Genomic DNA, 9,636 nt, shown 5'->3' on the forward strand with positions numbered 1-9,636 from the left:
TAATTGTTCGGCTAAACAGCGGCAGAGTTGCCATGTACCTTATAAGGATATTTATAAAGTTTTATTCTAGGACTTAAGAAATCAATGGAAATTTTCCATAATTTCAATAGTATTTGCTATTAAAATATAAGTAAATTTATTGACCTATAAATTCTTGCAAACATGTCACCATCCTCCCAATAAGCCAGTGAAATGTTAAGGTTTTGTGCTTTCAGTTTTACTTCTTTTTTTAGTGACATTTTTTCAATACTCTTTGACCACTCACATTTAGTTTTAAGCAATTTAAAAGCCTGCTGGCAACTCTTATACTTAATAATTTTAGAGATAAAGGAAGGAGGTCTTAAATCTTCACATCAAAATGCATCAGTTTTCCAGAGGAATAAGTTTATTTTGCATATATGTAAATAAAAACTTGCTCAGCCAAGGACTCTCCCAAAATACAGAAAAACTCATGTTTGGGTCCGTGATAAGAATCATCATGGACTCGTATATTTCTCTCCTAAATATCAGAATATTATAATAAAATGATGTCATTTTTACCTTTCTTTGACTAGATGAATTGAAAATAAAAGTAATCTTATTACTTTGCTGTAAAATAAACATGCAATTTTTCAAATCTCGCTAGTTTTTGCCAAAGAAAAATTTGCTTGTAATACAAGGTAACTTTATGACATCTAAAACTCACATAGTCATTGACCAATGTCAAGAAACACCTGAGTTGAGTCTAACATGTCCTCCTAGGTCCTTTTTCTCCTCCATCTAAAAATTCTGGTCAGATACACTACTTTAGCTTAGAATATAGTATTTAGTAGCACAGAAACTACCCCAATTGCAACTCTGTTGAACAAATCCAAGGACTCTTTTCAGTTTAACTCAGTGTCTTTTTTCCATCCATTCATTCTTGTTGAAATTCATTTTATTCAACATTGCTTCATCCAAGCCATAGTCTGAAAGAGAAAATTAAAGGATCCCACCACCTGGATCAGGTGAAAAAAAAGAGAAAATTAGCACAGTTTAAATGCTGTTTTCTGGAGCTAATATAGACAAAATAATTTCCCCTCTACTTGTTTAAATAAAAGTCATTAATTTGTTTTCATGTGGTTTTCAATTTATCCATTTATCACTTTCAGATGAAAGGTGTGGCTACAATCAGCACCATCAATAGACATCAACGCTCTCTAAGCAAGGTTTAGCAACTGCTTCCTTAACACATATATAGCTCGGCTACTAAAATTAGCCTGTGCCATTGCACTATGAATAATATCTTGATCTGTGGTTCCCATTTGATTTAACTAAATAAATATTACATTCCTGTCTTACAGTGACATTGGCAAGATTTCAAAACCTGGAAGCTGTCCAGGATGTACAATGCATAGAAAAGACTGTACATTGATTTTCAGACAAAAGAAAAAAATATCAGTCAAGAGGAAATGCTTTAATGGAGAGATCTTCACAGCAAAAGGCTGAATTGAGAAAAATTCTTTCTTGCCCTTACTAAATTTAGAGCAGGGAACTTAGAGTGTGCAGGAAAACACTCAAGAACCCTCATTAGAGGGAAAAGTTAATGACATGGTAGCATCCAATATATTCTTTAAGCTAAAGTCAACAATTAGAAAAGGTTATTCAGACATCAGATAGGTTGGTTCCAGCAGTTTTAAGTCTTTTCAATATACATGAGAGAGGTATTTCAGATCAGTCTGTAATATTCCTTAGAGACCTAGATAAATCAATAAACAAGGCTATAATGAATTTACAAGACAGTTTTGTCATTAGAAAACCTTGTAAGTTGCCAATAGTTTAATTCTTACAAGGAGTGGGAATTGCCCTCATGCATCTATCACCCTACACTCTTTAATTTAGGTTTTAAAATAAAAAAAAATAGACTTAATCACACAATTAAAAATAATGTTTTACTGACTGGGCACATCAATAGTTTGGGTAGAATTTTACTTTATCCCCTTCTATCCCCCTGCTATATTATTAAACCCAAGTAAAAATTTAAATTTTCCTAAATTTCAGATGCTCTAGAAGTCCTTCAGTTACCGTATTGCATATACCAATATGCTGTGTGAATGTGCACAGAAAAGTGATAACTAGCATATTTTTGGCCTTGCACCTAGGCCCAAACCAATAACTGTACTGCAAAACCTTTGCTTAGAGCAAAGTTAGGATTTTCAAATATTTGCCTGAATGGAGGGTAGTATATCTTTGTTCTAGTATTAGCCAGGCAGTGCTACTGGTACATACTCTGCCAGCCAACAAGTACATGGTCACCAGAACAAATCTGAAGGAAAATCAAGCCAGAGTCACACAGAATCGTAAATATTGTCAGAGACTTCCAAGATCATCTAGTCCAGCCATCAGCCTCACACCACCATAATCACCCCTAAACCATATCCCCAAGTGAGAAACCTGGACTCCTCTTGAACACTTCCAGAGAGGGTGACTCCACAACCTTCCTGGACAGCTTATTTCAGTGATTAACCATCATTCTCTGTGATAAATATTTTTCTAACATCTAGTTTGAACCTTCCCCTGCACAGCTTAAGGCCGTTTCTTCACATTCTTTTAACTAAAAAATGACAGAAGTGACTGACTCCCATATTACCACAACCTCCTTCAAGGTAGTTTTAGACAGCAATGGGGTCCCCCCTCAGCCTCCACATTCCCTTTCCCCTCTTCTCTCAACCACTGAAATAGCTTCCTTCTTTGTGTAAGAATATACCAACATTCAGGAATGTTTTCGAGGTGTTGCTTTGCCCACATCTCCTGCTTCAAGCTCTTATCTGAATCTTCAGCCCCTGATATCACATTCCTTTTACCTGTATTGTCAGGGATAGCAACTAATGACAAAAAATTGGATCAAAAGGCCTTATTTTCAGTTATCCCTGGTGTAAGCACTGATCTGATAGATTTAAAAAGAATGAATGGATAAATGTCATAAGGCTTCAGAAATTAATCCAACTATCAGTAATAATAATCTAGTTTTCACAATGAACATTTTGTTAAATATAATGGAGGTTTATTTTTGCTGGAGAGTCTGATGAACAAGGATTCTTAATAATCAAATACATTTTTCCCTTTTTTTCTTTTTTAAATTAAAATAGGAGAGAAAGCGTATGTTTGCTCTCATACCCCTTATTCATCATCTCATTTCCCAATTCATCCTCAAGCAAGCACATTTGGTAGATTAAACCTCCACTAGGAAAAAAAATTTGTTCCTGCTTTTTCTCTCTTTAAAAACCATCAAAACTATAGCATATCCTGAAAAGTTTTAAAATAAAGCAGCCTCCTTTTACCTACACACAAAGGAACTCTTAATTAAAAGTTACAGAAGGACAGACGAAAAAGCAATAACACAATATCAAAGAACATGTGGACGAGAAGGAAATGTTCACCCTGAGATATTTAATATTTTAATTGGTTATCTGGAAGAAATAAGAAACTGCATGTTATGAGTCTGATTCTAACCTTATTAAATTCAGTGGCAAAAAGCCCAGTGAGTTCAATGGGGCCAAGATGAAGCTCTAATTGAATTAGAAACTGACTTCAGATAAAATATGTTACCTTCTTTCCTTCATCTTCCCATTTTAGCAAAAAGAAATAAGAAAGATTTATTGAAATTCGTCACAGAGGCAGTCAATTGAGTTTGTTTTGACCTGGATCAAAAGAAATAAGTATTCATGAGGAGAGTAGTTTTGACTATAAATTCATTTAAATAACAATCCTGGACACTGAGCTTTCCAGTAGAAACTGACTACTCGACTGAAGTGTTTAAAACCTGTCCTGCACTAAAACCTGAGGTGTCTAAAAACCTTGGAGTCAGGGTAGGTCTATTTAAACACAAAAAATACGGAACTGTCCTTTAAAAAATAAGTGAAAATACAAGATTAGTTGATAGGAAAAGACCACTACTGTGTTTATAATCCCCTCTGCCAGTCAGCATTTGCTGTAAGCTCTGATTAGGTGTAAGTTCACATAAGGAGGGGCTGACAAATGAAAACTTCTCTCCCTTTTACTGTTTGCAAGATGACTTGTCAGTTGTTACTGGTAAAGCAGCAGCAATAGTACAGTAGGAAAAGTCCTCAGTTTCCCTTTTTCAACACCCCCTCAGGGTCTTTTTCCTCCAACTGCTGCTGGTTACTACTACCCTGTGACCTTGGTCACCTGTGAGAGTGACTGCATGGAGAGGAGGGGTGGCTGCTGTGTAAGAAATGTGTTGTGAAGCATCTCTTCTTCTCTTGGGATTTTCTTACAGCCCTCAGAAGTAGGAGCTCTCAAATTCTATTGAAATAGCAGAATTTAAACATGGAAAGACAAAAGCAGTATCAGAGACTGCCTTCAATGGTAAGATTTCAGATACTGTTACCAAAAGCTGTGAATTCAGCTTAATGGAAAAAAATTCTAAAACTAATTGCCTGAAGCACAACACTGTAGTTGTTCTTGCATAATTCTCTGTTAAAAAACTCATGTGAGAATTATTCCTTTTCTTTTTAAAGACAAACATTCATTACATTAATAGGGAAAATGAAAGGAGCAAAGAGGTGTCCCATTCCTTGGCCCACTGGTTAGAGACCATTTTCTTTCATGTGGCAGGCTAAGCTTGAAACCTCCCAGAGCAGTTTCAGAGTTTCATGAAAACGAATGCAGATGAGCAATCACCTACTAATAAATTAGAAGAATGTCACCTCCAATAAATTAGAAGAATGTCAGACAGCCTTAACGTTCCTCTCATGTTTTTTGGGGTTTTTTTTGATGACAGTAAAAAAAGCATTTTACAGATGCAGGACTTTATTTACAGTACTTTGGTTTCTGATAGGCTGAAGAGTCTAAAAAACTCCTGAAATTTTTCAGATGAGGCTGTTTCCTTCCTGAGTCTCCCTGCAGTGGCACAGACTTGGGGAAATGACAAGGACCCATCTTTCCTTTGGCTTCTGCTGTGCTTAAGGCAGAAAAGGTTCAACTCTCCAAGATTTCAACCAAGATTCAGCTTTGAGATATTAAATACTTTTAACTAGCATTCATGAAGAGGGATTTAAGGCACAGAAATCAATAACAAAATACAAATAAAGTTAGGGTGGAGTTTCCTTAGTCATGAGCTGGTTGAACAGATATTTCCTAATCATCATGATATTTTAGCTGCATCTTTTTTGCCCCAGAATAAAACACTACCAGCACCTTCAGAAAGTGATCAGATAAGTCTTTTTAATGTATGTTCATCATCATATAAATTGAAATATGTTTTGTAATGCCAAGCATAAAATATTCCGAAAACAGATGAAAGGCTTCATTTGTATTTCTCTGTCCAACTTCTTTGTATAATATCAGTCCAAATACTTGCAGCAGCATTAGCTTGGGCACATTTGCAGTTTTCAGCAAGCTGATGACTGCTTATTGCTGTCTGGGGACATACAAACTCCTGTGCTCGTAATGGAATGCCCATGTATCTGGGAGATGTGCATAATAAGTAATGGAAAGCATGCCACAATAGAAAATTGATTGCATATGTCAGCATAAACATCATATTTTAACAAATTAGTCAGTATTAAACTCCACAATATGCATGACTTGGAGTGGGGAGAGATTCATTACTTTTGTTCAAACTTGAGTTTTCTGCAGATTTTTTAATCTGGAATGAATTTTCTGCTGAAACCAACAAAGTCAAAATGCTGCAATATTGTCATTTCATGTTCATTGCATTTATTAATTTTATGAAACTTCAATAGAGATCTTGGGGAAGGCTTGCATAAGCATCATCCTTGCATGTTATGATTGAAAGTCTGTATCAGCACAGAATTTTCCCCAAACAATACATTACCCAAGCAGTAGATGCAGAGATAAGAGTTACTATTATCATAAAAGAAAAAATCTTCTTTATGCTTTTGTTCTCGCTTCACATTTGCTATTACTGTAGAAATCAGCATATGAAAAAGGACAAAGAAAAACTCCTTTGAGGTGACTCTGTACTGCCTTTTCTCTAAAATGCCCTTTTCTAGCGTTTTTTTGTGGATTGCATCCTTGAATGCGACATTATAAAACAGCATTGTATTTTGCCCCATTTTTGAAACAATGCTCTATGACTACAATACTGACTAGATGCCATAGCTATGCAATGTTTTTCTAGGCTCAACAGGAGTTCCATATTGTAGTTCCTGTGATCTATATATGATCTAGATATGATTTATAAAATAAGTGAAGTAGTGGAAATTGTCAGAACTGTCCTTCTAACACCTTTAAACAGCATTTAGGAATGAAGAGAGTCCATAAATCTTAGAAGTAGATGAAGACAACTTAAGTAAAGTGTTAGCAGACAATGCCCAATCCAGGTCTAAAAACACTCTCCATAAAATTATTAGAAGATTTGCAAATTATCCAAAAGGAACAGAAGTGGTTCCACCCCATATTATGTTGTACATTAATTTTAAGCACAAGTGTACAATTATTTATTTACTTACCACTGCTGGGGTTTTGCTTTTTTTTTTTTCCTTTATCATCCTCTTTGACTTCCACTTTCTCCTTTGAAATTGAAGACAAGGACTGCTTTCACATAGCAAAAATACAGCCTGGTGAATTGAAATGTTAGGGATTTTTTCCACCTAGCAGTAGAAGGCCCCACATGTCTCTAGTACTCAGATTGTTCTTCTCATTGAGAAAATGGATTGATTATCTTCTGATGAAAAGTTTTTCTCCTTTTTCTGACACAGCTGGAATTCAGCACTGACAAAAGTCAACTTCAAACTGGATAGCAGATCCTGAGAGGCTGGAGAGCTTTGAAATGTTAATAAATGTCAAGTGGTGAGGTAAAACAACAAAATTTTAATCTTCAGAACTTCATTCTCAAGCTAAATGTCATTTGAGCCATGGCATAAAATAAGAAACATTTGATAGGTGTTTATCAGTGAACAGGTTTCAAGAACACTAAAGAAAATCCAGAGAGAGTGATAGAATGTATTTCAAATTAAATTAGCTACCCTATAATTTCTACTTTAATTTGGTAAAATGTAAAGACAAATAAAATGCAATACAGCTATGTTAAAGGTTAACTGAACCAAAGCTTTCATCACCCACTAACTTCTGTTATTACCATCATAGCTGGAAGTGGGTTGTGTAGTGCTAACAAAAACGACAAGAGTCCATCAGAAGGAGCCTTCTCAATTATCATCAGCTCATTTAGTGCCACCAGCAGCAGAGGGTGCTGAGCCTCAGAGCCTGAATGACAAGATTCTGATCCAGGAACTCTAAGAGAGAACCTTCCCATTTACTTAATTGGCTATTATGCCCTTGGTATGTCACAGCTTTAAATCATATGCCTTATAGTAAGGAAATCAATGGGACTAAAATTTTGCAGTATTTCAAGGTGTATTTACTAGGTTCAGAATCACACACCTTACTTCCAAACATTTTCACTACCATGATCTATTTCTATTCCTTCTAAAATATTGCATTTTATACCTCCCATTTAAATGGATTGCTCATCATCATGCAAAGATTGTATAGAAAGGAGGTTGTGAAAAATCTGTTTGATTAATTCTGAGACAGAAGAAGCACTCATTTTCTCAAAGCATTAAAAAAGTTTCTAAATGTTCCCTTACTTTTTACTCCATATACTCCAAACAGATGTGTGTTTAAAACTTCATGCTATATAAAGTTTATGTCCCTGTTGAGATTTCCATAAAATTTATGCCTGTTGAGATTTCTCTTTTGACCAAATCCAGTTGAATAATAAAATCTTACAAAACTAAAATTGTGCAGAACTTCTAGAGTAATTTCCTATTTTTATGCATCTCTAATCTAATAATTTTATAGCAGCACATTGTGATCCAGATAAACTCTAATGACATTTGATAGACTTTTTTATAAATCTGTATACTATATGCCAGCACAGGAGTTTTTTTCTTTTTGAGTCCCTGTAAGCTACTGAATTGCAAAAGAGATGCTAATTTGATAGACACATAAGGGCTATGAAGTTTGCATCACAAAAGTGAGGAGTAAAACTAAGAATCCTAGCTGAATTAAAGGAAAAAAAATCCCAGATCTGAAAACTGTTACATATTTAATAAAAATGTCACAAAATCCTTGCTGCCTTCTGCTATGAACTAAAAGTTTTCCATGTTAACATCACTCTCTTTTTCAATCATCAAAGAGCTGGTGATATGAACAAATGGAGATTTCATGTTGACATTTTACACATGTAAGATTTAAATTATTTCCAGTGAAATAATATTTGCCAAGATTAGTGTAGACTTTCTACCAAGATTCTAAAAGCTAACAAGATACTTTATGTCACTGAAGTTATTCTCAAATGACAGCACAAGTCTCTGGGGCTGGATCTTGGCCGTGCAACTTAGATAAGAGTTGAAGAAATTCTTCCTGCAGGCAGAGCTGTAATGTACTGTTTCATTACTAAAGTGGTGCCAGATATGCTCAGAATATCAAACAAAATCACCCCATGGGTGTTTTCTGCACCAAAACTAGTCAGTAGAATGTGGGAGTGAAAATGTTGGAAAGAAATTAAAAATGTCTTCCATTTGGCAAGGAAAACTCAAAATGCAGAGACTTGTCTCCGAACAAAAAGAAAGACAGTAATTCCTTCTGACCAACAAAATAAGTTGTGCTTAAAATAAAGGATATCAGCACTTTACATATTTTTAAATGTTAAATTTTTAATTTTAAATTGGTATAAAAATAAAAATCACTTATATTACTGAGCTGAATTTTATCTTATGATAATATGAAATTAATTTTAAAAATGAAGGCTAGGATTGGGCTTGTATAGTAACCAAGGGTTCAACTGTAACTTCTGAAAATATTATTTTTGCTTTGATCATTGGGAAAATAGGCTTACATTAGATTACTTATCTTCTCTTCCATTGTTTACTTCTCTTTTCAAACTTATATGGGTAGCCTAAGTATGGAACATTAAATTTTCTTTAAATTACTGATTTTTAAAACAAAGACAAAGAGTAGATGACTTGTGTTAAAAGGCTCCTCTAGCACAGAGAAATGAGAATGAAGCTCTCCTTACCCAGTATAAATCAAATTTTTGGCTTCACTAAAGATAGTGGAAATCATTCACTTTCAATAAACTGATTTTTCCTAACTGAAACTTTCACTGAACTCAGAAAAAAACCAGGATCTAGAAGAAGGATATGACTAAAGTATGAATCAGACACTGCAGTTTCACAAGTAAAATCTCAGATGAAAAGTGTTTTCATTTAGTGATGCAGTTGATCCAACTGAATGGTTCATTTAATGAGATAAATTAATCTAGCATCTTTGAACAAGAAAAACACCTATTTTTTTCACAATAGCTGTTGATGTTTTTCACACAAGTATTTTTACATCCAACTAAACTAAATACCAAGTAATTGCTTTCCTGTAAAGCCACCATTTTTTAAATAGCTTAGTCTGTTTATTATGTACCTTCCTGGAGGACTGACTCAAGAATGGAAAACTTAAAAGATCTAAATAACTCGATGTTGCAGATGCTGCATGTAGCAGCACAAGACTACCCTGATAGGCCCAGTCTTTGTCTGCCCACATTTATGCAAGAAGCTTTTAAGTCCTTCCAGAGGTCTGAATATGATTGGTACTCACAGTTGTAGCATCCTTCTCATTGGGATAAAGAAGACTTGA

At 34.7% G+C, this 9,636-nt stretch overlaps 1 long non-coding RNA gene across 1 annotated transcript; it reads right to left on the minus strand.

Moving 5' to 3' along the window:
• Nucleotides 1–522: 522 nt before the first annotated feature.
• On the minus strand, nucleotides 523–6,518 carry LOC128942616 (uncharacterized). The gene is made up of 3 exons (XR_008483629.1): nucleotides 6,456–6,518; nucleotides 3,568–3,659; nucleotides 523–977 (listed from the first exon to the last, which is right to left on the minus strand). It is a non-coding gene; the product is annotated as an uncharacterized LOC128942616 (long non-coding RNA).
• Between the last annotated feature and the right edge of the window lie 3,118 nt (nucleotides 6,519–9,636).

Source organism: Melozone crissalis, unplaced genomic scaffold, assembly GCF_028551555.1.
Source record: "Melozone crissalis strain CALT ecotype California unplaced genomic scaffold, PUWL_Pcris_2 ptg000042l_1, whole genome shotgun sequence".
NCBI lineage: Eukaryota > Metazoa > Chordata > Aves > Passeriformes > Passerellidae > Melozone > Melozone crissalis.